The following is a 27,993-nucleotide window of genomic DNA, read 5'->3' as shown; positions in this document are numbered from 1 at the left end:
GAAGTCGGCCGCTCAACCGACTGAGCCACCCAGGCGCCCCATAACTTTCTGAGGTTTTTAACAAATTCCCCAGGATTTAAACTGTACATAAAGTCTTTTTAACTAGGCTTTATTTGGAATGTTAAACTTAACACTGTTAAAGAATAAGCCTTGGGTTATGTTGTTCGGGTAAATACTATAACTAGTCTAGAGATCATATGAATTCCTAAAGTTTTAATACGTTTTGGTATAAGGCCATTACTTGATATTCTGATTATCCAAGTGTTATGTGTCACAGAAATAACCAGATTTCTTTGTCAGCTATATTATAATGAACTCTCCCCAGATCTCTGTGTCCTTTTTTTAGTTTATTGGTACTAAAGTTATGATACTTATCTTCTTGCAAAACATGTTTCATCTTCAAGGGGATTCATAAAAAGGGCTTTTGGCAAATGCAGGTTTTTGTCATCTTTAAAATTCTAAAACTGAACTGGGTAAGAATTTCCAGGACTAAAAGGCTGCATTCAAACTGAACAAGAATTATTAACATGGGACTAAATGAATTGAGGAAGAGGATTATAATTTTTGTGACTCCCGTTTGAAACATTTCTGGTTCTCTCATGTTTGCTCTTCCAGATTAAGGAAACTTTCTCTTAAGATAATCTATGACTCACAGAAATATGACAAACTATTCCCTTGTGAACAAATCGAAGCATTTAAATTTTCTCTCTACCTGAACCCTCCAGAATCCAAAACCCCTCAGTGAATATTCTTTCTTCCATGACAATTACAGCATTTGCATAAGTTTAATAAAAATCTGTTCTCCTTGTAATAGGACACCATCAAAAACATTGGCTATTTTATCAAGGCTTTTGACTGTAATGTCATTTTCTTAAGTTTGTTTTTTGTTTGTTTGTTTGTTTAGAGAGTGAGTGAGCACAAGCGGGGGAGAGGCAGAAAGAGAGGGAGAGAGAGAGAAGCCTAAGCAGGTTCTGCACTGTCAGCATGGAGCCTGGTGCGGGGCTCGAACCATGAACCATGAGATCATGACCTGAGCTGAAACCAAGAGTCTGACGCTTAACTGACTGAGCCACCCAGATGCCCCTGGAACGTCATACTTGAGAGACCTGCATAGACTCAGGTATGAGCAGACAGCTTTTGAGAGCTGAGATTGACTTTACAAAGCATGCAGCCAATAGAGTCCCTTGGAAATGCTGACCTGTAACCTTGCTTACAGGGTCCCCGGCAGCCTTACCAGGCGAGTAAATACTGTCACTTCCCGGCAGGTGCGGGAACCTCAGGATGTCCTACAGAACAGGGGCTATTGATCTCGTTTATTCCAGCAGCTCAGACATAAAAGATTCTCCTATTGATAATGCAGCTGACGGTTGGCTTACTGATGGCAGTAGTTTCATGGAAAAGGAGATAAGAAGAGCCAGGCGTACAACAGTCAGTCTAATTCAGATTATTGAGGCCAAAGCGCTCCCAGCAAATAAGTCTGCCCGTAAGGTGGAGTGAATATTTCTAAATCTCTAAATACACAGGTCGTATCCTCCCTACTACTGATCTGACAGTTACTAGCAACCCACCACGTATAAACCCAGTGGACATGGTTTATTTAAAGGATTAGAAGGCTAACACAGCAAGGAATTTAACTACAAAAGGGAAGGGCCTGTACCAGGTCACATGATGTACTCCCACAGCCATAAAATTAGAAGGACATTCCTCGTGGACTCCGATCAAGAAATTAAACCTCTTGCCTTCCTCGCGGGAATCCACAATACCAGCTAACACACCTTCTTATTCCTGTAAACCCGTGGAAGGCCTCAAACCTCTCTCCAAACAACAATGAAGAACTGGAGGAAAATTGTGGTCAACTATCAAAAGTCTTTTTTATTGGGCTTTATTCTCATAATAATATTAACCTCATTTTGTCGTCTTTTCCAGCGTCTTCCTGCCTGTTGCCAAGACTCCTTCATGCCATAACTTCCAGCCTTCAGATGACCCTTTCTACTCAAGGAAATTCGTTTATGTTTCTACCTTGGATTCAGCAGATACATCTTCCCCAACTGACCAATGTTGGCCCATAGGTCCTATCTCTGTTCCCCATTCAGCAGGAAGAAGTTACAGAAGGTAAGACCTTCCACTCTCAGCAACCTTACAGACTTAAAGGTCAAAACTGTTCAGGGGGAAATGATGCGGAGAACAAAGGCAAAAGGAAATGTGGACAGAATTAAATTTCCGTGTAACTTGCAGCCCATCGACAAATACTTGAAACAGGCAGATCATGACATTCCTCCAGGAACTCTTAACTGTCTTGATGTTAATGCCTTGCTAGAGGGAAAAAACAGCCTTAGCTTGATAATAGCCAGGCCTCCAGGATCCCGGAAGTCTCCTTAACATATGAAAATCCTTTTGGAAACTTCCTTTGTCTCTACACCGTCACCCCAACTTAAAAGTGTGTAACTGATCACTCCTGACAATCCCGGGGCAGCTCTTCCTGCCCAAGAGTCCTGTCGCTGTGCTACAATAAAACCACCTTTTTTTTTACACCAAAAATGTTTCAAGAATTCTTTCTTGACCATTCGCTCCCGGCCCACATCGCATCAGGGAATGTAGCAGGGTTCTCGCAGAGTCGTGGCACTGAGGCTTTTCTTTCCAGGAAGCAACTTTATTCCTGCGGGCACGGGCTCGGAGAGTTTGTGCCCCAAAAATGAGCCGTGTGGTGTATCCTTTTATGCATTTCCTACTTCTTTGTCTCCCATATATGGGTAACGTATAGACTTACCTACAGACATACAGTCTGATTGAGCGGTCTCATGTCACAGTGTCATGAGGAATGTCACATAGGCACACAGCCGGTTGCCTTCCTTTATCTTGAGGTCCTTTCTCACCACATTCCTTAGGGAGGGGACTCTACCACATTGCCCCCTTTGATGTTCGGACCCCCCTATTTTGGGTCAAAGGGCATCATCTTGGTTTAGAGGTTTGTATTTCCATAACGTCATCACATGCGTGGCCGTTTTTCTTTCAACCATTGTCTCGGTGAGGCTGGAGATCTCAGACGGTATAACCAGGGGAGCTAGGCAAGGTAGGATTAAACAAGCTTTCAAAACCAAGAATATAATTCCCATGAGGGTTTTGAGTCCCCTGTCTCTGGCCTCCAGATGACCCACCATTCTCACTATTTGAGAGTTCTGTTCCCATCAAACACCTATTTTGCTCGGGCAAAAAAAAATACTCATTTTCCATTGTCCACTTTGTGGAATACAAACTGTCATCCCACGTTGTAGGGCTTCTCCTTTCAACTGAGCTGACTTCTCACACCCCTGACACAAAGCTCCCCTCCAAGCTGGTTGTCCCCAGCATTCCCCACTGACCCGGTGCCCCCATGACTTTGTATATAAGCTATTCCCTCAGCTTGCTGCACCCTCTACATTTCTTCAAGTTCTGGTTCACCTTCTCATCGGCAAATTAGGAAATTCAATCAGGTTTTATGAAAATTCAAATTTGGCTGAATACTGAAAATTCTTCAACTATACTGCTTAAGGAATTTTAAAACACGTAACCAAGAAAACTGAGAATTGAAAGGCTCACAGAATCAACATCTCGCCCAAAGCAAGAGCTGCTTCTATAGGATCCTTGACAAATCATCCCTTTCTATTTCAAGAAGGCTTGGAGGAGAAGCTTGCTCCTTCACAAACCAGCCATTACACACTAGAAAGCTCTAGTGTTAAGGAAAGCATTAAGTATGTACGTTCACGTCCCATTGCCCTTCACTCTTTGACCCTTGTTCAGCCCTCTGAAGGGACACAAAACACATCAGCTCTCCTTTACCTGACAGTTCTTCAAATAAAATTCTCATCTTCTCGTGATCTTTTCCAAGCCTAATTTGTTTTTTAGTTCCTCCAACCATTTTGAGATGTCAGGCCCCTCAGCAACATAGGCCGTGTCTTTATTACAGCGTCTACTTTGTCAATGTCCCTTTTATAAGATAGTGCCCACAATCGAACGGTATCTCCAACACGATCTCACCATATGGAGACCATGTTTAAACTACTTCTGTATCAGGGTGAGTTGACTTCTCCAGCAGCCTTGGCCTGCATGCTGCTTGTGTAGATGTGTTTCTACCTAACTCCCCCGTCCCCAAGCCCATAAACGGCTACGCAGCCAGGCCTCCCATCCAGTACTTCTACTACTGATGTTTTTAATCAAGCTCAGGAATTTTTGTAATCTTTGCTAAATTTCATCATATTGGCATCAGCTCTCTGTTCCAGCCTGCTTGGATTTATTAACTTTCTTGTTTAGAATACCCTGTCTCATCTGTAGAAGATTCTCAAAGGCTAGATTATTTCAGCAGGTAGCAAAAGTCCTCAATAAAAGAGTTTAAAATTTAATTTCAGGCTTGAAATCCAAGTCCTATTTGTGGTATTTCTGCAAATGTGTTTTTTTGGATTGTTTAATTTTCTGACTGGGAATGGGTCAGGGTAGGAGCACATTATCCACTCTACTGGCTGCATGGGAGGTCAGTATGTATTATTCACAACGTCTGAGAGCTTTGCACACGATTATCAGGACTGTTCCTTGCACTTAAAAAAACCACTGTATAGTCTGGACTTGGACTTTTCTCTGGCCATCTAGGTGGGTGGAGCTAAACTCTTGTGGTCTATTTTTGAGGACGCCTGGGCTGGATCTTGCTCACGTCACCCACCTCTGCACCAACCTCTGGACTTTGTGTAGGAGAGCTTCCCTCTCTTCGTCCTGGGAACCCCAGGTCTAGCTGGGCTCTTCCCTGAGACAGAACTCGGTAGCTTTCCAGACCTCCACAACTCCCAAGGCAAAGACCTCACTGCAACCTTAAGGGCAGGAAGCTCAGGGGTGGGGGCATGAGGAGAACACATACCTCTCAGCCCCTCCTGGAAGGTCTAGAAAGAGCCCAGTCGAGCCGTAGCTCTGACCGGAGAGACTGGAAGAGCTACCGTTTCTCTTCACGCTGTTGCCGCAGGAGGGCCAGCTTATGTGCAGCTGCCAGGAGATCAGCAAGGGCCCGTCGAGTGCCAGGGCCCCTCGGCCACCCCAGGGCAACCCGCTGTCAGCCGGTCTTTGCATTAGAGGCTGTTAGCCCTAGATGTCAACCTAGGGATCACAGAGACCAGCACTTTTATTCCGACGACGTGGAAACAGAGGCTCAGGGAGGTGACGTAACTTGGCTTGAAGTCGCGCCATTAGCTACATTAGCTAGAAACAGACACCGCAGCCCCGTAGTGTTACTGCTCCTACAGAGCTCTCCCCCACGTGACAAGAAGTTGTAGGATTTGTGCTGGGGACGAGCAGCGTGGCTGGTGCAGATGCCCCCTACTTTATGGTGAGGCTAATATCCTTAAGCTGCCTGGAAGCATGAGTACATCCTTTCTCCAGTACGTGATAGGCTGAAGCCTTCCATAAGAGGTTTTTTTGCTCTATCTTTGGAGGAAAAAGAGCATTCCCAGAGAAGTCCTTCCTTCTGGGAAATAGCAGAGGGCCAACAGGTTTCAAAAAGGGGTCAGCAACTGTCTTGCCAATATCCCTTCTGCGAAATCTGAAAATGGGGCTGCCCCCCTTATCAATGGGGCTCCCTCTTACCTGGAGTCTATCTCCCAGAGGGATATAGCTGCTCCTCCTGGAAATTCAAGATCTCCTGCTGCTTCTCCTTCAAGTCTTCCAAAAGCTGCTGCCATTCCCCCTTCCCAGCTCCCAGCGCTGGGATAGCGGTGGAGAGGACAGCAGAGTCTCCCTCGGGCTGCGGACTTCTGTCTCCTGGGAGCACTCTGGTGAGCAGAACACAGGGGTGTTTATAGTGTGGGGCCAAAGGTGGCAGGAAGAGGAGCCCAGACACACCCATAGGGACACACAGGGAACCAAGGCCACAGGAAGACCAGTTCACGCGACAGCCGCCCAGGGAAGCAGAGCGTCCGCTCATACAGCCACGCACCCTGGGGAGTGGGGAGCCTCCATCTCTGCAACGTCTTTGATCTTCTTTCATAAGCCCTCCTTGACGTTTAGGGAAAACACTCTGGTTTTTAACATTCGCTCTTGTCTAGGTTTTCACACACCCTCTGTGCAACGTTTCACTCTTGAACTTTGCCGAAGATCAACACCAAGACTTCTTGTCTGTGGCTCTGAGACGATACCATTACCATCATTCTGAAAATGGGGACAGCTGTTCTTTTCCGGGCTTGCGGCATCTCTCTGCTCTTCATGGTTTCTCAAAGGTCACTGACAGGGACTCTGAGAATCGGGCTGCAGGGGTGTCACTCCCGGGGGAGTCTCCAGGCCTGGCAGAATGTCCTCATGGAAACCTTACGATCTCCCCCGCAGGAGGTCTGCCGAGGCTGTCCAGGCACGCAACGGTGGCTTAGTCGTGGTGCCTTCTGTCTGATCTGTTAACTCGGGGCACCGAACTTTGGTTTCTTCCCCAAGCAGTGACCTTTCTTCACATCCTCCTGCTCTGAGGTGGCTAATTTAGAAGCATCACTTGCTGTCTTTTCCCTATCCCACAAGCCTTCTTTCATTCTGGGATTAACCCTTTTGCAAACTACTCTTAGCCTTTTATGGCTATTCCATAAATATTTGTAAGTAAAAATAATTTGTTATTGCTAATATATTGACTTGATCGAGTCCATTAACTCTAACGTCAGCTGCCCCCAGGCCACACACCCATCCGCGGGTGCCCGTTGAATTAGACCCAGAGTTCTGAGGGTTAGTGACCAGAGGGGAGCCCTGGGGACTTGGGTGGGCGGAGGGGGGGGAGGGGATACAGGGATGACAGATTGTTACCGGGAGGGACACACAGAGCTTCCCTAAAGTCTGGAAGGGCAGAACAGACACCTAACCAGTATCCAATCTGACAACTTACAATTCTGGCTATCTGAATGTTTGTGGGTTGCACTGAGGTGGTAGGTTTCCTAGAGCTGTGTCCCTGGAGCCCATGGTTGGGACCTCTCAGGAAGCCGCCCTTTCTAGGCTGAGAATAGCCAGGGGACTTTGGGTTGGGTCTGTTTAGCTCTCTCACCTCTGCCTTCTCCTCTTTGCTTCTCCCGTTAGGGACTGGTGTGGGCAGGGAGGAAAGGAAGCGGGGAACGAGCACGATTTGTGGCTTTTACCACCTAGCTCTGGAAACGTGACTCGGCTGAACCTGAAGGGCCTGGTTTTCTTCCCCGAGGACTGTATTCTCATGGTAAAGCTGAGACATGGACTCCAGGCCATGACTGTAGAAGTTCACGGTGGATCCTGTCCCGGCAAGTGCGGGCAGACAAGCTACACGTTTGGGCGACGGACGCTTTCAGCAGCTGCCCATTCTGTATCTCCAGAGATATTATCCCAACCCAGAAGAAATGCCTGGGACTTGAGGCCTGGGCACAAAGCCTGATGGGCCAAATGCCTGGTTTCTGTGTACCTCCACATAGAGGGTTCCAGGCATGCACCACCATATGACCTACCTTCAGTTGTTCAGGAGGCTCTTTCCCCTAAATAGCTGCCGCTGTGCACAGGACGGGGTGTGTAGCTGGATGGTCTCCAAGTGACAGCAGCCTGGGGGACAGTGTGGGGACAAAGGCCACCTCAATGAGTGGCTGGGGGAGGCTCAACCGACTGAGCCACCCAGCTGCCTCTCAAATCACTTTTAATAGTGAAGCACGACAGGAGAGCCTGCACTGACCTAGGGATCTGAAGGCCGGTTAGAGAGGAGGAAAAGGCAGCCCCAAGGAAAGAAATAAGATGCAGAAAGACAAGTGGGAGGGGCACTAATGACAGGGGACACCTCCCATACCATTGTGCTGAGGGTGTGGTCTTTCTCTGACGACGACAACTGTCTTAACTGTTGGAGCTCAGCTGTGTCCAGAACCCACTCACCTGTATAGTTAACACTCTCCACTTGACGCGATGTCTCCTGGCCTTGACCAGGACAGCTGGAAGTGAGAAAGTCTGATGCAGAGGAGATGTTCACAGGGTGGGGACCTGTGTAAAAACAGCCTCCCTTTCAGCAACAACTCCTGGCTGATGGAAGAATCTCCTATGGCTGTGCCTGGCATTCTGGAAGGTTCTAAGAGTGGGCTGTGAGGAAGCAGGATACAGGGAGAGAGAAGGACATGAATGTGAGAGCACAATGTGGGTCCCTGACTTTCCTATACCCCTCCACGGGCTGTGCAGGTGGTTCAGGCCCTACCCAAGCCCCACGGGCCTGGAGGACCCCAGCTGTGGATGCACCCGCCAAGCAGGTCAGAACAGCCAGGCGCCTGGAACACAGCAAGTGTCTGGGGAGGCAAGGTCATGGGAGCTGGCCGTTGGAGCTTCAAGGCACATGCCCGTCCCCAGGCTCTACCCTCAAATTTCCTCTGAGATCAGAACTGGAAAAATCCACAGTGCCTTGCCAGGCTGGGGCCTCACATGACGGTCGGGGTACCCTCTAAGAGACATCTGGGAACACCGATTCACATAGAAGAAAAAGACCCTGTAAGGCAGCCAGTCTCAATGCGGATGGACTGACGCCAGTTCAAGGCTACCATGTCAGACACAATTTCATCACGGGCGCCGTTCACTCAAGAGGCTGTTCAGGACCAGCCCCAGCTCCATAGCCACGGAGGGCTTCAGAAGTACTGGTCATGCAGGTCAGGCAGCCCAGAGGAGTGGAATCGGACAAGGGTCGGGAGAGGCTGGTTCACCGGAATGAGTTGCTGGGGGTACAAGACATCGACTTCATCTCAGGCCTTACCTACACTAAGGTGTATACTCCCCTCGAAGGCAAAGTTGGAGGAAACTGCGCTTCCTTGCTAGCATCAGGCCCAAGAGACTGGCCTACGTGTCCTCCGATGAGAGAAAGCATCTGCCCTTGGCCCCTACAAAGGCATCTGCCCAACTCCGAGCTCAAATCTACACAAATGCATGTATTCCTTTTGAAAGCAGAGCTGGAGGAAACGAGACTGCTTGCCAGGTTGGGGCCCAGCTGACTGGCTGGCATATCCTCCAGTAAGAGACACCTGGGGGCCTCGATGGCTGGAGAAGCTGGAGACCCCATCAAGCAGCTCGTCCAAATGGGGACTGACCGTCCACAGTTTAAAGCCACCACCTCGGAGATTTTCAGGGATGGACGCCCTTCATACAAAAGGCTACACATGTGGCTGGGGACAGGCCCACTCTCCAAAGGCCCCAACTGCCCAAGGCCTGCCGATGGGTGTATACTGCGTAATCCCTTCTTGCTCTGGTCACTTTAACCAGGGACCGGGACGGGGTAAGTGTTGGGAGAAGCCTGGTAACTAGAGGGGACTATTGAGCGGACAGGGCATCTGCCTAATTCCAAGCCCTAAGTTACATGAATGACCTATTCTTCAAGAAGGCACAGCTAGAGGGAACTGGATTGCCCGGGATGGTGGGGATAGCCTCTAAAAGGAGACCCCTGGGAGCCTTGGTTGCTGGAGGACCCTGGGGCCCCATCAGGCAGCCAATCCAAACGTGGTTTCACCATCACCTATATAAATCTGCCACCTCAGAAAGATTTTCTGATGTGGGCTCTTTCTACCCAGAAGCCATTCAAGTGGATGGGATCCTCCCCCAGCTCCACGGGCTTGGAATGCCCCCTGGTGCCCAAGTCAGGTTGGCCAGGTACAGACGGTGCATGTGCAGGTCAAGAAAGCCAAGGACCAGGAACAGGGCATCTGTAGGGAAAGCCTAGGTCACTGGAACAGGCTATTCGGGGTACCTGGCAACTGCCCAGTTCCAAGCATTATACTACAAAACGCGCACAGAATGGGAGGAAAGCACTCCACCTCCCCAGCGTCCTGCCCAGCTGACTAGCCTGGGTATACTCCAATAAAACACACAAGCCAGCCTTGAACGCTGGAGAAACCGGGCACCTTAGAGACAGTGAGACTCAATGTGGACCAGCTGGAACCAGTTTAAACCTGCTGCCCAACACAGACTGTAGGGCACAGGGTTCCTCTGCCCGGGAGCCTATCAAGGTGGTTCAAGATCTTCCTGCACGTCTGCAGCTCTGCAAGAGCCCTCGCTGCCCCAGGAGGCTGACGAGGGGCATACGCAGAAACACAAGTCAGGGTGGCCAGGGACCTGGGGTCGGACAAGTGTCTGGAGAGGCCCCAGAGAAGGAGCGGGTATCAGGGGCACAAGGCCTGATTCCAGGCCCTGCTCTACACAAATGCACGTATTCCCCTGAAGGTAAATCTGTAGAAGTCTGAACCACCTTGCCAGGATGGGGCCGGACAGGCTGCCCTGGAATTGCTCACTAAGAGACCGGGTGTGGCCCTGATTCCTGGGAAGCCCCCAGGGCGGGGGGTCCCGGAATCACCTGGCATCTGCCTGATCCCAAGTCCTCACTCACACAGATGTGCATATTCCCCCTGATGGTCAATCTGGAAAAGCGTGGACCGCCTTGCCAGGATGGGGTCTGCTGGGCTGCGGGAGCTCCTCCAGCAAGAGACACGTGGGAAAGCCTGGGACCCCAACAGGCCGTCAGTCCAAATGGGTATTGACTGTCACCTGTTTAAAGCGGCCACTTCAGAAAGACTTTTTGGAGATGGGCTCCATCAGACCCAGAGGATACCCAAAAGGTTCTGGACCAACCCTAGCCCCTGGCAGACGGTAGGGGGGAGACCCCGCCCTCTGGCTAGGCTGAGGGGTGTATCCTGTCCATGCACAAGCTGCCCAGCACAGGAAAACCAGGGACCTGGAAAGGCCTGGTCACAAGAGAAGCAGCAGGCTGTGGGGGGTACAAGGCATCTACCTAATTCCCATTTCAACCTACGCCAGGGTGCGTATTACGTCAGGGGCATAAAATGAAGGAATACGAGCATTTGTGTGGTTCAGGGCTTGGAATTAGGCGGCTCCCAGATACCCCCACCAGCCGCCCTCCTCCTCATTCCCCCCACCCCGGTCGTCCCCATCCCCCCTCGCCACCTGTCCTGCTCCACGTGGGCCTCTACCGAGACCCTAGTCACAGGGCCCCGCGTGCACCGCGTCAGCCCCCCTCGGGTGCAGGGGGAGCCCCGGGAGCCCGTGCAGCTCGTTGGTTTCCGAACCACCCGCTTGGGCTCAGGGAGGAGGGAGCGAGCACGCGCCCCCACATCTGTCTGTGGCGGCCCCGTGAAACTGCCCCCACTCAGTCCCCACTTCCACCGACCGCCTGATGGGGTCCCCGGCTGCCGGGAGATTACGGCTCCCAGGTGTCCCTTGTCGGAGGAGCCCCCGCAGCGCGACCGGCCCCGGCCGTCCACACTCCGCCAGCTCCGCCCGCAGAAGGAGTACGGAGGCGCCCTGGCGTCGGTGAGGGCTTGGGAAAAGGCAGCTGCGTGCGCCACCCACCCCTCTCCCTAGCCTCGGCCTCCCTCTCCCCCTGGCTCTGCCCGGCGCCGGCAGGTGCAGGCTCGCGCATGCCCAGTACGCAGCACGTGGGGCCGCCTCGGACACGTGGGGCCCTCCGGGCCGGAGGGGCCTCCGGCGGGGCCCAAGCCCCAGGCCTGACACGCTGGGCAGAGAGATCTCCCAGCTAAACTCTTCCTGGGGCGGCGGTTCTCAAAAGGCAACCCTTTCTTTTTGAGGCCGGTTTTGGACCAGTTGCCACTTGGGGTCCCTGTCTCCCCCAGCCATCAGGGCCCCCAGGGGTCCCTTATTAGAGGAGGCCCCTCGGCCAGTCAGCATCGGGGTTGCCTCCATCATTACCTTCAGGTTGATTATGCGCGTCTGTGTGAAAGAAGGCTTGTTAACGGGTCTTTAGTACCTCAATAGCCCTCTCCTGTGACCTGGCCTGTATACACAACTGCGGAGTTCCGGGTTTCTCATGACCTTGCGCCGGGCTTCGCTAGCGCGTGCGCGGTACGCACCCCGTCCGCAGGGCCTGGGCAGCTATTTTTTTGTAGGCCTTTGGAGTTACGGCCGGTTCCAAACCCGTGCATAGTCTGCTGGACAGAGGCATCTCCCTGAAGCTTCTCCTAGGTTCCGTAAGTATAATTTAATATTTATGCATTTTTAAGAGAGAGAGAGAGAGAAAGTAGGGGAGGGGCAGAGAGAAAGGGAGACACAGAATCTGAAGCAGGCTCCAGGCTCTGAGCGGTCGGTCGGCACAGAGCTCGACTGGGAGGGAGCTCGAACTCAGGAGCGGTGAGATCTTGAGCTGAAGTCGAAGGCCTGCCCGAGACTGAGGCACCCAGGCGCCCCTCCGGGCTCCATCTTTAAAGAGGCAACAGTTTCCATGTGGAGCAGTTGCCTGATGAGTACTGGGCTTCTCCGTCCGCTCTTCCAGGTATCTGTTACCGGAGGACTCCTCTGCCAGCGGGCCTGCTGCACTCTGGGAAGACAGGCCACTTGCTGTTGCTCTGCATTTAGGGGGCAATGTGTGTATTTTGTGTGGCTTAGGGCGTAGAATCAGGCAGATGTAGACACACACACCCCCCGTGACTTGCACCCTTGCCCCTGCCTCTCACCATAGCTTGCCTTTTTCCGGTTCCCAGGTCCCCGGACCTTCATTCCCCACGCATTCAAATTCTGCACTCTGTCCCAGCCTTGGGCTTCTGGGGACCTATGGGACTGTGACACTCCCAGGCACCTCGTGTTTGTGGCGACCCCAACCATGCGGCGCTGCCCTGCTTTGGATTCCCCTCAGGGGGGATACACACAGTTGTATTAGTTAATCCGTATAATCAGGCTGAGGCCAGGTTTTCCCGACAGTCGTCTTTTCCCAACACGATGTCACTCCAGGACGCTGGTCGGCCACCCTGATCTGGGCTGCCCACATCAGTGGAGTCCACACTCCATTAGCCTTGAACTGCGGGTGCACTCCAGGACTCCAGGGGTCTGGGAAGACCTCAGCCGCCCGAATGGTCTCGGTGTGGAGAAAGCCCACCCCGTGGTAACATTTCTGAGGCTCCACTTCGGGGACTGCCTGCCTGAGGGTGTCCTGGGCATCTTCCAGCCCCGAGGATTCCCGTCAGGCCTTCAGTCCCAGTGGGGACCGGCTGTCACCGGTTTAAAGCTGCCATCTTAGAAAGATTTTCTGAGGTGGGATTCCTCTGCCCGCGAAGCCGTGCCGGCGGCTCGGGACCGGCTGGAGCCCCACAGGCCAGGAGGGCCCCGACTGCTCCCCTGGGACCGCTGGGGTGGGTGCGGCACATTCGAAGTCTGTGTGGGTCAGGGGTCCGGAGAGGCCAGGTCAGTGAGGCAGGCCGTTGGGGTAGAAGACATTTGTCTCCCTCCGAACCCTAACCTGTAACGGGCGCATTTCCCCTCTAGGTGAGGCTAGAGGAGTCTGGACCGGCTTGCGAGGATGGGGCCTACAGTGCTGCCGAGGTCATCCTTCGGAAAGCAACACTTGTGAGTTTTCACCGCCTCCAACAGCCAATCCAAATGCGGGCTGAGTGTTGCCAGCTTGGGCTGCCGCCTCAGAAAGATGTGGGGTGGGGTGGAGGAGTTATGAGATCCTGCTGCCTGGGGCCCGGGTAGGTGGTTTGGGACCCGCCCGAGTTCCACCGGCTTGGGGGGCCTCGGCTGCCCCCGGCAGCTGATATGGCCCATAGGGTGCACGGGGGAGCCGCGCAGCTGAAAGGGGCCCGGAGACCCATAACCGGGCAAAGCGTCTGGAGAGGCTGGTCCTGGGAGTGGGCTGGTGAGGAAAACGGGCATCTGCCTCATTTGAAGCGCTAACCTCCACAAGTGTGCGTATTCCCACTTGACAGCAGGGGTGGGGGAATCTGGACTGTCTCACTGGATGGTGGGGGGAGGGAGGCAGCCAGCAAGGGTCAGGGTACCTTCCGATGTAACAGGCACCTGGGAAGCTTGATGATTGGAGAAGCCCAGGACGGCCTCGGCGGCGGTCCAGATGGTGATTGACTACCGCCCATTGAAAGCGGACATCTCAGTTTAGGGAGCGGGTACCCCCCTCCCTGGAGGCTATGCTGGTTTGGGGGACCAGCCTGAGCACAACAGGCCTGGAGGGCCTCAGCGGCCAGAGGCCAGCTGATAGAGAGCAAACTGCGTGTGTGCGGGCAGTGCGGGTCAGGGGTCCAGGCACCTGAAACATAGCAGCTGTAGGGAGGGGCCAGGTCACAGGAGCGGGCTCGTGGGGATACCTGGCATCTGCCTAACTCCAAGCCTTAGTCTACACAAATGCACATACTCTCCTTGAAGGCTGAGCCAGTGTTGGGCCTGGCTAACCCCTGGTGGGGGTCTCCTCCAATAAGAGACAGCTGGGAACCTGGATTGCTGACCAAGTTGGGGGCTCCATTGGGCAGTCAGTCCAAATGGGGACTGACTGTTGCCAGTTTAGAGCTGCCTCCTCCGGGGTGCCAGGGTGGCTCAGTCGGTTGAATGTCTGACTCTCGATATTGGCTCACGTTGTGACCTCATGGTCGTGAGATGGAGCCCCGTGTTGGTTAAGATTCTCTCTCTCCCTCTGCCCCTACCCTGCTCATTGTGCGTGTGCTCTCTCTCTCTCTCTCTAAAATAAAAAAAATTTTTTTAATTAAAAAAAGTGTTTTGGGGGTGCCTGGGTGGCTCAGTGGGTTAAGCATCTAACTCTTGATTTTGGCTCAGATCATGGATCTCATGGTCTTGAGATCGAGCACCACATAAGGCTCCATGCTGAGTGTGGAGTCAGCTTAGGATTCTCTCTTTCCCTCTCTCTCTGCCTCTCCTCCACTCATATTCTCTCTCTCTCCCCCTCTCTCTCTCTCAAAATAAACAAATAAACATTTTCCAAAAAAGAAATAAAAGGAATCCAAATAGGTAAGGAAGCAGTAAAACTTTCACTATTTGCAGATGACATGACACTATGTATAAAAACCCTAAAGTCTCCACCAAAAAAACTACGAGAACTGATAAATGAATTTAGTAAGGTTGCAGGATACAAAATCAATGTACAGAAGTCCATTGCATTTGTATATGCTAACAATGAAACAGCAGAAAGAGAAATTAGGAAAACAATCCCATTTACAATTGTACCAAAAATGATAAGATACCCAGGAATAAACCTAACCAAAGAGGTGAAAGACCTGTACTCTGAAAACTATAAAACACTGATGAAAGCAATTAAAGAGGACACAAAGAAATGGAAAGACATTCCATGCACCTGGATTGGAAGAAGAAATTTTGTTAAAATGTCTATACTACCCAAAGCAATTTACACATTTAATGCAATCCCTCTCAAAATGCCAACAGCATTTTTCACAGAACTAGAACAAACCAATCCTAAAATTACATGGAACCACAAAAGACCCTGAATAGCCATAGCAATCTTGAAAAAGCAAAGCAAAGCTGGGGGTAACACAATTCCAGACTTCAAGTTATATTACAAAGCTGCAGTGATGAAAACAATATGGCACTGGCATAAAAACAAACACATAGATCAATGGAACAAAATAGAAAACCCAGAAATAAAGCCACAATTAAATGGTTAATTAATCTTCAACAAAGCAGGAATGAATGTCCAACGGGAAAGCTGGGCCACTTTCTTACATCATACACAAAAATAAATTCAAAATGGACTAAAGACCTAAACGTGAGACCCGAAATCATAAAAATCCTAAAACAGAGTATAGGCAGTAATGTCTCTGACATTAGCCATAGCAACACTTCTAGATATGTCTCCTGAGGCAACGGAAATAAAAGCAAAAATAAACTGCTGAAACTGCATCAAAATAAAAAGGTTCTCCACGGTAAAAGAAACTGGAAAACTAAAAGGCAGTCTATGGGATGGGAGAAGCTATTTGTAAATGACATATCCAATAAAGAGTCAGTAGCCAAAATATATAAAGAACTGATACAACTCAGCACCCCCCAAAAAACGAATAATCCTATTAAAAATGGGTAAAGACATGAACAGACATTTCTCCAAAGACTAGCCTCCACACTGTCAGCACCGATCTTGATGCAGGGCTCTATTCCCTGAACCGTGAGATCATGACCTGAGCCAAAACCAGGAGTCAGACGTTTAACTGACTGAGCCACCCAGACGCTCCCAGAGCATGCTACTCTTGATCTCAGGGTTGTGAGTTTGAACCCCACGTTGGGTGTGGAGCTTACTTTAAAAAAAATGTTAAAAATAGAACTACCCTACTATGTAATAATAGCAATACTGGATATTTACCCCCAATATACAAAAACACTGATTCAAAAGGACACATGTACCCCTATGTTTATAGCAACGTTATTTACAATAGCCAAATTATGGAAGCAGCCCAAGTGTGTCCATCAATAGATGAATGGATAAAGAAAATATGGTGTATGTATATGCAATGGAATATTTTCCAACCATAAAAAGAATGAAATCTTGCCATTTGCAAGGACATGGATGGAACTAGAGAGTACAATGCTAAACAAAATAAGTCAGAGAACAACAAATATCATATGATTTCACTTACATGTGGAATTTGAGAAACAAAACAAAGGGGAACAGAGAGAGAGAGAGAGAGAGAGAGAGAAACCAAGAAACAGACTCTTAATCACAGAGAACAACTAAAACACTAATCCAATGGTTATTGGAGGGGAAATGAATGGTGGCAACCGGTGAAATAGGTGATGGGGACAAGGTGATGTATGGAAGTGTTGAATCACTATATTGTATGCCTGAAACTGATACAGTACTGTATGTTAATTAAAAATTTTTAATTTAAAAAATTTTAAGAAACACTTTATTGCTAAAAATGTCAACCATTTTCTGAGCTTTCAGCGAGTCATAATCACTGATTACAAATCACTATAACAATAATAATTTAAAAGTTAGGTATATCGTGAGAATTACCAAAATACAGAGAGAAGGGAGGACATGTTGGAAAAAGGTACAGATAGACTTTTGGGTCATCGGGTTGCCACAAATCCTCAATCTGTTAAAGAAACAAACAATATCTGCAGAGTATATTCAAGTGAAGCAGAATAACATGAGGCATTTTGTCATAGGACTTTTTTAGTGCAAATGGGAAAAACTGGGTATTTTTTCTTCCTTTGTAGGAATAACCCAGTTCATCCCTTGTGTGTCTTTTTTCTCTGTGTGCCTCCTTTGCCTTCACAGAGAACACTTCACTTCTGATACTTGTGGTCACCATGCCCCCTACACACACCCTTCAGATGACATTCACAAGCCCAGGCTGTCACCTGAGCTTCTGACCAACCGGCTATATATCGGAGGTCCCAATGGGCCCCTCGTTGGGTTTGATTAATTTGCTAGAGTAGCCCACAGAACCCAGGAAACACTTACATTTATTAGTTTATTAAAGGATTTAGTAAAGGATACAGATTGGCAACCAGATGAAGAGATACATAGGGCAAGGTGTTGGAGAATTCCAGGTGCAGAAAATTCTGTTCCCGTGGAGTTGGGATGAATCACCCTCCTGATGGATGTGTTTACCAACCTAGAAGCTCTCCAAACCCCATACCATTGGGATTTTCTGGAGGCTCCCTCATGTAGAAATGGTCAGTTATTAACTCCATTTTTAGACCCTCTACCCTCTCTGGAGGCTGAGAGTTAGGCCTCAAAATTCCAAAGCTTCTAATCATGGCCTGGTCTTTCTGGTGACCAGCCCTCACCCAGGAGCCAACCAGGGGCCCACTCAGAGTCACCACAATGAACAAAAGATGCTCCTTAAAGCTCTTATATCTTAGAAATTTACAGGAGTTTGGGAGACCTGGGTGGCTCAATTGGTAAAGCATCCGACTTCTGCTAAGATCACGCTCTCACGGTTGGTGAGTTCAAGCCCCGCGTGGGGCTCCGTGCTGACAGCTCAGAGCCCGGAGCCTGCTTCGGATTCTGTGTCTCCCTCCCTCTCTGCCCCTCCCCCCCACTTGTACTCTGTCTCTCAAAAATAAATAAAAAACATGAAAATAATAATGATAAGAGAAATTTACAAGAGTTTTAGGAGCCCCTGTCAGAGACAGGGCCAAAGGCACATGTTGCAAGGAAGGCTCCTAGTGTTATTACTTAGAAAGTCATAAGGGCTCTGGGGGCTTTGTGCCAGCAACCAGGGCAGAGGCCAATGTATATAGCTTCTAGCATCTAATGAATAGTATTTGGCTTTTGAAAAATGTGTATACGTGACTTCAATAAAATAAAATTTAACTTAAAAACTAAAAACAAAAAAGCCAGGACTGGATGAGATCACGAGGCAGAAAGAACTATTGAGCCCAGGGCCCATCCGGTGTTTAGAGGTCAGGAAGATCAAGAGGAGCCAGCAAAAGAGACAGAAGGAGCAGCCAGAACCATGGGAGAAGAACCATAAGAGAGGGTGTCCTGCCTGGAGGCCAAGTGGAGAAAAGATTGCAAGAAGGAGAGGAGGGTCAGGCCTGCCAACTGCTGTCGGTAAGAATGGAAATTGCTCATTGAAATGTGTATAATCGACGATAATCTTCAAGAGCAATTTTGGGGGAGGGAAAGCCTGACCTAAGTGGGTTCTGGAGAGTCTGCAAGGATGGAAAGTCAGAGTGGCAAAGACAGCGACCCTTCGGTAAGAGAGAGAGGAGGTAGGGGGTGTCGAGAGGGGGCTTCGTGCGTGCAACTGTGAGCCTTTGTGCGTGGTTTTAAATGAAGATATGAATGTTGACGGGAATGACCTGTTACGGCACAGGCTGGGCATGTGATTTACATCCATGTGTTCCTAAAATAAACTCTAGCAGGACAGACAACATGAACCTTTTACTGCGGTTCTGGACTCAGTTTGCTAAATTTTAAGATTTTTTGCATCTGTGTGTAGTATAGGTTTGGAAGGCTAAGCTGGTTTTCCTAAGAAAATTAGAAAGCTATTTCTTGTTTTCTGTGTTTGAAAGACACACACAGAAACGTCTCATCCCCTGAACGCATGTGTTCATTAAACTGAACACATTAAATTAAATTAAATTCATTTAATGAACTCATTAAGTTGCCTGGACCAAGTGGGGAAACGTGGTTAAACGGATCACACAAACCTGGGTCCTATTCCAGCTTTTTCTAATAAATGAAGGAAAGAAAACTATATAACCGCAAGGTACCTACCTTTACTTCTGTAAACTTCAATTTCCTTCCCTGTACAACACTGTTGTGTTAATAATAATAGTAACTATCTTAAATTGTTGTGGGAGATTAAATAAGACAATTTATGTAAAATGTTCAGCATGCCATCTAAATATAGCTAAATGGTGAGCGAGGCCGATAAATGTAGTTACTATCATTAACGATTAATTATTTTTCTTTAATGATTTTTCCAATTTCTCCTATTAGTTATTGACCCACTAATGTTTCTACCACTTCGTGAATTATTTTTTGCCAAAAGGTCTTTGACTTTGTTAACAGGTTGGGCTAATTTTTTTTTATTGGGTTGGATACTTTTTTTTTTAAATGTATTTATTTTATTTTCAGAGAGAGAGAGTGAGTGTGTGCGAGCATGCATGTGTTGAGGAGGGGCAAAGAGAAAGGAGAGAGAAAATCCCAAGCAGGCTCCACACTGTTAGCGTGAACCCATGAACCGGGAGATCACGAACTGAGCCGAAATCAAGAGTTGGACGCTTAATTGACTGAGCCACGCAGGCGCCCCTGGATACTTTCAGCTCAGTTATAAACAGCAGGCTATAAGCTAGCAGAGAGGGAGAGAAGGAGGCCAAGGGAATGAAAGAGGGTAATGGATGAACCAAGGCCCACAGTGAAAAGGGAGAGGTGAGACCAAGCACACAGATCCATGGGTCAAAAAGGCACAGCAGCTACTGAGGGTGGCAGTAAGGGACACATTCGTGTAGATGGTTTTAAACATAAAGGGAAGGAAGAAAGGAGGAGGAGGAGTCTCATGGCATATGTACATTCTAATTCACCTCAAAACACCTTAAATTACATGTGATGGTCTCAAACACAGTGACATGTTTTTGTTTCTCTAAACTACCTTAGCATCCCAGTGTAGAATTGTACTTCAAAGGATTCACATATGAATGATACAAAAAAACTGAAATGTGGGCCCTTCCTGGAAGAAGCGATATGGAAAATATACAGAAGACTGCAGGGCACATTGAGAGAAAGCAAAAGCCTAACTCATGAGCGTTTCAGCAAAACACATCACCTCCTGGGTGCTTTTATCACACAGAAAGGACAGAAGTTCTTTGAGAAATAAAATTACAAAATATATATTATGATCCTGCTATATTTATTAAATAGATCATCTTACAAAAAAAAATATTTACAGAATACACATTGATTGTTTTGTTATACTCAGAGTAGGAAATTTTAAAAAGCGAGGAAAACCTACTAATTCATATCAGTATGTCAAAAATGGCCACATCTGAGGTTTCCCTGCGCATAAATTACCAAGCATCAAAAGATATTATCTACTACAAAAAGGGCAGATAACAATAGTTTATCAACTAAACGTTAGCTGGGGAATAACTCATGTTACAGGTCATATGTTATAGATGTTATATAATAAGAGTATTTTTATTAACTAAGTATTAACTAGGGAGTAATTACTCTCCGTGTAAGCTCTCAAGCTCTTATCAGTTTTACAACTGTCTGTGGTAAACAACCAAAAAAAAAAAAAAAGCAGTTAACCAGTGAAAGGTATGGATGAACAAATGGGGAGCAGGACTTTTGAAAATGCAAATCATAAGTATTTGTTAAGTCTGCTCATTTTCCATGTGTAGCGGTGACATGAATGACTTTCAACATATATCAAACCTTAAAACTAATTTTAGGCAAAGGTCCTGTTCCCGTTAGTATAGGATAAGGAGAGGGTTCAAAACAGGGTTCAAATTCTAGCTTGGTCACCTCCTATCTGGGTGACTTTAAACGAGTGACTTCAGTTGTCTAAGTCTGTTTCCTAGGCTAAAGTTTGGGTATAATAATACTTTCCCCACATACTTTCCTACTGAAAGGATTAATCAGTGACAACTATTATTAAGAAATTTTATCTTAAATTTTGAGAATTTTGAAACAATGAAAATCAATTTTCTTAAAATTTCCTTTTTTTCCTTCAACTTGCTTTTTTTTTAATATGAAATTTATTGTCAAATTGGTTTCCATACAACACCCAGTGCTCATCCCAAAAGGTGCCCTCTTCAATGCCCATCACCCACCCTCCCCTCCCTCCCACCCCCCATCAACCCTCAGTTTGTTCTCAGTTTTTAAGAGTCTCTTATGGTTTGCCTCCCTCCCTCTCTAACTTTTTTTTTCCCCTTCCTCTCCCCCATGGTCTTCTGTTAAGTTTCTCAGGATCCACCTAAGAGTGAAAACATATGGTATCTGTCTTTCTCTGACTTATTTCACTTAGCATAACACTCTCCAGTTCATCCACGTTGCTACAAAAAGCCAGATTTCATTCTTTCTCATTGCCATGTAGTATTCCATTGTGTATATAAACCACAATTTCTTTATCCATTCGTCAGTGGATGGACATTTAGGCTCTTTTCATAATTTGGCTATTGTTAAAAGTGCTGCTATAAACATTGGGGTACAAGTGCCCCTATGCATCAGCACTCCTGTATCCCTTGGGTCAATTCCTAGTAGTGCTTTTGCTGGGTCATAGGGTAGGTCTATTTTTAATTTTTTGAGGAACCTCCACACTGTTTTCCAGAGTGGCTGCACCCATTTGCATTCCCACCAACAGTGCAAGAGGGTTCCCGTTTCTCCACATCCTCTCCAGCCTCTACAGTCTCCTGATTTGCTCATTTTAGCCACTCTGACCGGCGTGAGGTGGTATCTCAGTGTGGTTTTGATTTGTATTTCCCTGATGAGGAGTGACGTTGAGCATCTTTTCATGTGCCTGTTGGCCATCTGGATCAAAATTGCATCAGCATTCTTCTCAAAGCTAGAACAAGCAATCCTAAAATTTGTATGGAACTACAAAAGACCCCGAATAGCCAAAGTAATGTTAGAAAACCAAAGCGGGAGGCATCACAATCCCCGACTTTAGCCTCTACTACAAAGCTGTCATCAGCAAGACAGCATGGTATTGGCACAAAAACAGACACATAGACCAATGGAATAGAACAGAGAACCCAGAATTAGACCCACAAAAGTGTGAGCAGCTAATCTTTGACAAAGCAGGAAAGAATATCCAATGGAAAAAAGACAGTCTCTTTAACAAATGGTGCCGGGAGAACTGGACAGCAACACGCAGAAGAATGAAACTAGACCACTTTCTTGCACCATTCACAAAAATAAACTCAAAATGGATGAAGGACCTGAACGTGAGACAGGAAACCATCAAAACCCTAGAGGATAAAGCAGGAAAAAAACCTCTCTGACCTCAGCTGCAGCAATTTCTTGTTTGACACATCTCCAAAGGCAAAGGAATTAAAAGCAAAAATAAACTACTGGGACCTCATGAAGATAAAAAGCTTATGCACTGCAAAGGAAACCAACGGAATGGGAAAAGATATTTGCAAATGACGTATCAGGCAAAGGGCCAGTATCCAAAGATACTAGTAGAAAGAACTCATCAAACTCCACAACCGAAAAACAAATAATCCAGTGAAGAAATGGGCAGAAGACATGAATAGACACTTCTTTAAATTTTCCTTTTTGAGATTCTTTTGTATTTACCATTAACTGCTTAAAGAAGTGTCTTTAAATCCATTAACCCTGCTCCAATTTATTATTATTTCTAAAATCTTCCAGAAATATTCCTGTAAAGTTAGCACAGTTACCTTGATTATGTGCATCCTATGTGTTGATTATTGTAGGAGGAAATTTTTTTTCATAGTAACTTTGGCAATTAGAGAAGGTAAATTACATTTAATAGTTATATAGCTTATTAAAACCGATTTTGTGATAAACAGCTATAAGTGTTATTTCTATCGTTGCAAATCATTTCGATCTATTAAACCCCACTTCAAGCTTCAACTAGATTAATTGTGGCCTCACACTATACGGAGATTAGTAGTTAACTATTGCCTCATAACAAATTACCCCAGACCTTAGTGGCTTAAAACAATTAACATTGATTATCTGACAGTTGCTGTGGGTAGCCAGGCAGAGATGCAAGTTTTTTTATGACCGAGCCATGAAAGTCACATATCATCACTTCCATCGTAGTCACAGACCAACCTTGATATGATATGGGAGAGGAACACACACGAGCCGGACTACCAGGAGGTGAACGTCCCCGGGAGACCACCTTGGAAGCTGGTTACTCCACACCCATAGAGAAGTAAATATTATGAAGAGATGCCTTTAATAGTGAAACTCCTTTTAAAGGCAAAGTGTTTCACCTTAAACATAAAGGTGTTCAACCACTTGCTGAATGAATAAAAGTTCACTCTTGCAGCCTAAAGAGAAAACACTTAAGCAAATGAACTTATTGCCTTTTGGGGTCTCATCTTGGAAATTGATGGGTCAGCTCAGACGGTGTGGCCATCTGTGCCTTTCAGAGATGGTGGTTCCCAGAAGTGAGGGAGACAGACCACTGGGCACCTGGGGCAAGGGTCGTGCATTTGATCACTACAGGTTTCCACGCTCCCGGGAGGCAGGATGAGGATATGGCAGGATGTCTCCACCGCTCCTGGGCCTTGGGTCTTAGGGGATAGGAATCAAGGAAAAAAAGGTCTTTAGAGGATACCAGGATATCATAGTCAAGAGATAATGCCTGAAAATACAGAATGACCTGCACAGCATTTCATCCTATGTATCCCTTTCTAGTTTGTGATATATGTATCATCAGGATATCTTTAAGATTTCAGCAGAAACACCACGTTTTTCCTCTCTACAACCCAAGTTTTCCTTTGCAGGAAGCTGAAGGGACCCATCCCAAATCTCAGATCTATGAAGATAATATTTTTTTGCAAAGAGCATCTCAGTATTTAATAAATATTTTTAAAGGAATAAATGAAAGAATGAGTAAAAGTGCCCGCGTGGGAATTGGAAAGAAGTTTTTAAACTATTTAATGGGAGACAGAGTATATGGTTCACACTGTGTATATGGATAGCTAGTTGTGCCAAACATGCCCTGAACGCCTCTGTGAACCACTATTTTGATGTCCATCAAGAAGAATGTGCAGAAGAACGTGTTGTTCAGTGTTCAAGGGCTCCAGCCGTGGCCAATGAAGAGTGTCCAGGTGGCAGGCCTTAATCGCCTCGGAAATGCTGGCCATTCGAGGAGGAGAAGGGCCACTGATAGTCTAGGGTAAGTTGCTATGAATAAACATTTGCTGCACATAGATCCCAGCAGCCGATACTCTGTCCAGTCAGCTGCTCCTCGACGCCCTGTATGTCAAGTTTCCCCCATAAACCTCTGTCTTGATCTCTGTCTCCAGGATTTTCTTTGGCTTCACCAGACCATCACCCACCCTAGGCTTAGAGTCTGCTGGGCTATGGCTGCACACTGAGTCAGCCAAAGATACGTAATACACAGTGTGTCAGCATCATGCCATCGCATCCGGACCCAAGCTCCCTGCCTCTGTGCCCTCGCTCCTCAATGGAAATGGATACCTTGGGGAAAGTCACCAAGAGGCACGATGTTCCTTCTACGGAATTCTGGCCCTCAAACAACGAAGTTTGTTAATGAATGTCTACTACTAGGGAATGGGGTCCTCTAAATGATTTAGTATCTCTCAACTCCAGTAGCAATAAAGACTCATCGCTGAACACCTTAAAGAATGGGCTATCATGCCCGTCTCACCTCCTGCTGGCACACAGCAGACACTCAGCAAACATCTTGTGAATGAATAAATGCTATGCCAGCTGCACTACCTCCGCCATACAGGCTCCGTAAGCAGTTAACCAGCATTTAAACTGGAGTATAAAGCTCTTAAACCTCTTGAGAGAGACATATTTTTGCTTACGTGAAAAGGAAACAAAAGCATGAACCAAACGAGAAAGGTATACTTGGCAAGAGACAGATTGAAGAATACGAACTGAACTACTTCATGACGAGCCAGGTTGTAATGATGGATGAAGTTTAGAGCCAAAGACATTACCAAGTTAGGACAGGGAAGATGTGGTTGAACCAGTTACCGGAGCTTTGAAGTTAACAATCTCAACGTGGCCCCTGGTTACATTGTGAAACCGGCTTGGGCTGTCTGGGTGGCCCCTAGACCTCCCTCTCTCCTTTCACCTTTTTCCTAGGCTGACAGTTCTCTCGTGTGTTCTCCACTCCCCCATTAACTTTCTTTATGTTACAAGAAAAATACAATGGTGATAGTTTTCGATGATCTCCAACATATCCTTAATCCACATATTGCAATGGTCTCAGGGCAGATTTACCAGGCTGTGGACAGTGGGTTACACCACTGCTGAGTTGAAATAAACTCCAGTATTTTTCCTAGGAGAAAGGGCTCGATTTCTAGCCTTTCTTTCTTACTTTTTCCCAGATGTGTGCTTTTGCAAGCCTAGCTTCCTCCTCAAGTAGTGTGGCTAGACAGAATTTCACATGGATTGGTTAGGGGAGGTGGTGTGGACAAGCAGAGCTCTTTGAGATGTTCAGTAATTACAAAACAGCCATTGAGTTTGGGGATTAGTTGATATGTAATCAACAAACCCTCCCCAACACTTACTCAGGCAAGAAGATAATCCAATGCAAACCGAATTGGGCATTTCTTTGGGCAATTTATTTAGAATCTTTTGTCCTTGCGTGATTCAACCTGCCCTTTTAATCATGGTGAATCACCATGATTCTCGTTCCGACCAATATTTTAACACTTCATGGCTTGGGGAGGAAATGAACATTGCATTTCAAATTGGGCACATTATATCTAGCATATCTGGTGTTAACTATTGAGAGATTAACAAAGAACTATGTTACAGCATGGTACATGATAGCCTTTGGATATTGTGTGTCTGGATGTGACATGTGGAACTGCTGCAGCCATCTTGTGACCATGAAGAAAGTATTTAAAGAAATTTTCATTGAACCTTGAATATATGCCTTCAGACTTGCTCACTGCATGACGCTGACCCTATAATATACAGCAGGGAGTCAGGGCAACTGCTTTTCCAAAAGAAGGAGCCAGAGAAATTGCTTTTCAGAATGCTAGCCAGAGTCCGTAGAAAAGCTTGCCAAGGGTGAATTTGTGACTGGGCCGTCCAGACTCAAAAAACTGACTTGAAGCATAGCCATCAGCTGTCCCAAGCTCCAGTACAACCAACCAGTTTCGAACTGGCAGTCCAAAAGTTTGCTTAAGCAAGTAGTCATTTCTCCTTGTAAAAATTTGTGACCTCTACCTTTAGAGGTCCCGCCCCTGCCTTTGATCAGAGATACGGTCTTCGGAAGGCTGTATTCTCTCTTATACACCTATAAGTGAGCAAATCCCCAAAACTTTACACTAAATTTGTCTCCAAAGTCTTATTTGCAGTTCAACAATTATTCTGCCTCAGAATCTTTGTTTCTTTTGTCTGGAGGTCAAAACTGATACACCAAGGGTGGCAAAGTAGACAAAAGGAACCCGGTTCCCTGATAATATCTTTATTTTCCTAACTGTGGAGACTTCTACCTCTGGACTTTCTGTTGTGTGATATAATACATTTCTTCTTTTTCCTTTTTTTTTTTTTTTTTGCCTAAACCACATTGAGTTGTGTTTTCTGTCTACTTGTACCAGAGGCAGAATAACTGATATACCCTCTCTGGCTAGTCTTTCCAAAATAGTGCCTCACTTCCTCACACACCAATCTATTACCCTCCTCATTACATATTTCTTTGTCTGTTTACTTATTCATTGCCATTGTCTCCCACTAAAATGCAAGTTCCACAAAGACAAGGAACTTGGTATGTTCAGACACCCAGTATCGAGAAAGCACTAGCTCATTGTCAATGTCCAATAATACCTGCTTAATAAATGCTGATTGAATCCATAGGATTACTTACTGTCCTAGGTTGGGTTTCCTAGAAGCAAAGCCTAAGACAGGGATGCAGGATCGTGTGGGGTTTTTTTAACAATTTTTTTAAAGTTTCTTTTATTTTTTTATATATATTGTGAGAGAGAGAAAGAGAGAGTGAACATGAGCGGGGCAGGTGGGGCGGGGAGGGGGGCAAAGAGAGAATCCCAAGCAGGCTCTGTGCTGAGAGCACAGAGCCCTATGCAAGGCTCGATCTCATGAACCGTGAGATCATGACTGCAGTCGAAATCAAGAGTTGGACGCTTAACCAACTGAGCCCCCCCCAGGTGCCCCTTGAAGCAGTGCTCTTACAGAAGGAGAAGGAGAGTGACAGAAGCAGGCTATGGAAGTCAGAGCTCATCGAATGCTCCAGAGCACAACTGGTACCACAGAGTTGGGACCACCTTAAAAGCAAAAATTTTTTTAAACACCCAAATCAGTAAGTCATTGGTTATTGGCTATATGCTACTTGATGGGAATGGAGGAGAAATGTTATTTCACGGGCAAGTCAACCCCCGTTCGATGAAAGGCAATTCTCCAGAGATGGGGGCAGCTACGAGTAGTTAGTAGTCAACATTCAGGACAGCTGGGGGATGGGTACACTGCTCTGCAAAAGGGGATCCCAGTGGGATGATACCTATCTAGGAAAAAAGCCTACAGAATTCCTTAAAACAGAAGTAATAATAGGATTCAGTAAAATGGCAGGTTATAAATTTAGTATATAAAAACCAACAACATATCCCTAATCAGTAACTATTAGAAAATTCAGGGGTGCCTGGGTGGCTCAGTTGGTTAAGCATCTGCCTCTTGGTTTTGGCTCAGGTCATGATCTCACGGTTCATGTGTTCGCGCCCCACATCGGGCTCTACACTGACAGCGTGAGCCTGCTTGGGATTCTCTCTCTCCCTTTCTCTCTGCCCCTCCCCGCCTCTCAAAAACAAATGAGTAAACATGAAAAAAAGAAAATTCAGTGGAAGAAACTATTTTAAACCCATAAACCAGTAAAATACTTAAATATTCATAAATAAAAAATGTATATATAGAACTTAAATGAAGAAGACTTTAAATTTTTTTTTAATGCTTATTTATTTTTGAGACAGAGAGAGACCATGAGCGGGGGAGGGGCAGAGAGAGAGGGAGACACAGAATCGGAAGCCGGCTCCAGGCTCCGAGCCATCAGCCCAGAGCCCGACGCGGAGCTCGAACTCACAGACCGCGAGATC

At 46.9% G+C, this 27,993-nt stretch overlaps 2 long non-coding RNA genes across 2 annotated transcripts; one reads left to right on the top strand and one right to left on the bottom strand.

Moving 5' to 3' along the window:
- Positions 1–24: 24 nt before the first annotated feature.
- On the bottom strand, positions 25–11,918 carry LOC109491615. Its single transcript, XR_002145112.3, has 5 exons — positions 11,686–11,918; positions 7,870–8,070; positions 7,458–7,548; positions 5,602–5,786; positions 25–3,061 (listed from the first exon to the last, which is right to left on the bottom strand). It is a non-coding gene; the product is annotated as an uncharacterized LOC109491615 (long non-coding RNA).
- Positions 11,436–27,924, top strand: LOC123380202. Its single transcript, XR_006585721.1, has 3 exons — positions 11,436–11,963; positions 13,252–13,332; positions 27,871–27,924. It is a non-coding gene; the product is annotated as an uncharacterized LOC123380202 (long non-coding RNA).
- The last annotated feature ends 69 nt before the right edge of the window (positions 27,925–27,993 follow it).

Source organism: Felis catus, chromosome C2 (genome assembly GCF_018350175.1).
Source record: "Felis catus isolate Fca126 chromosome C2, F.catus_Fca126_mat1.0, whole genome shotgun sequence".
Taxonomy (NCBI): domain Eukaryota; kingdom Metazoa; phylum Chordata; class Mammalia; order Carnivora; family Felidae; genus Felis; species Felis catus.
Note: the sequence above shows the minus strand (reverse complement) of the source record. Positions and strands in the feature narration are given on the sequence as shown.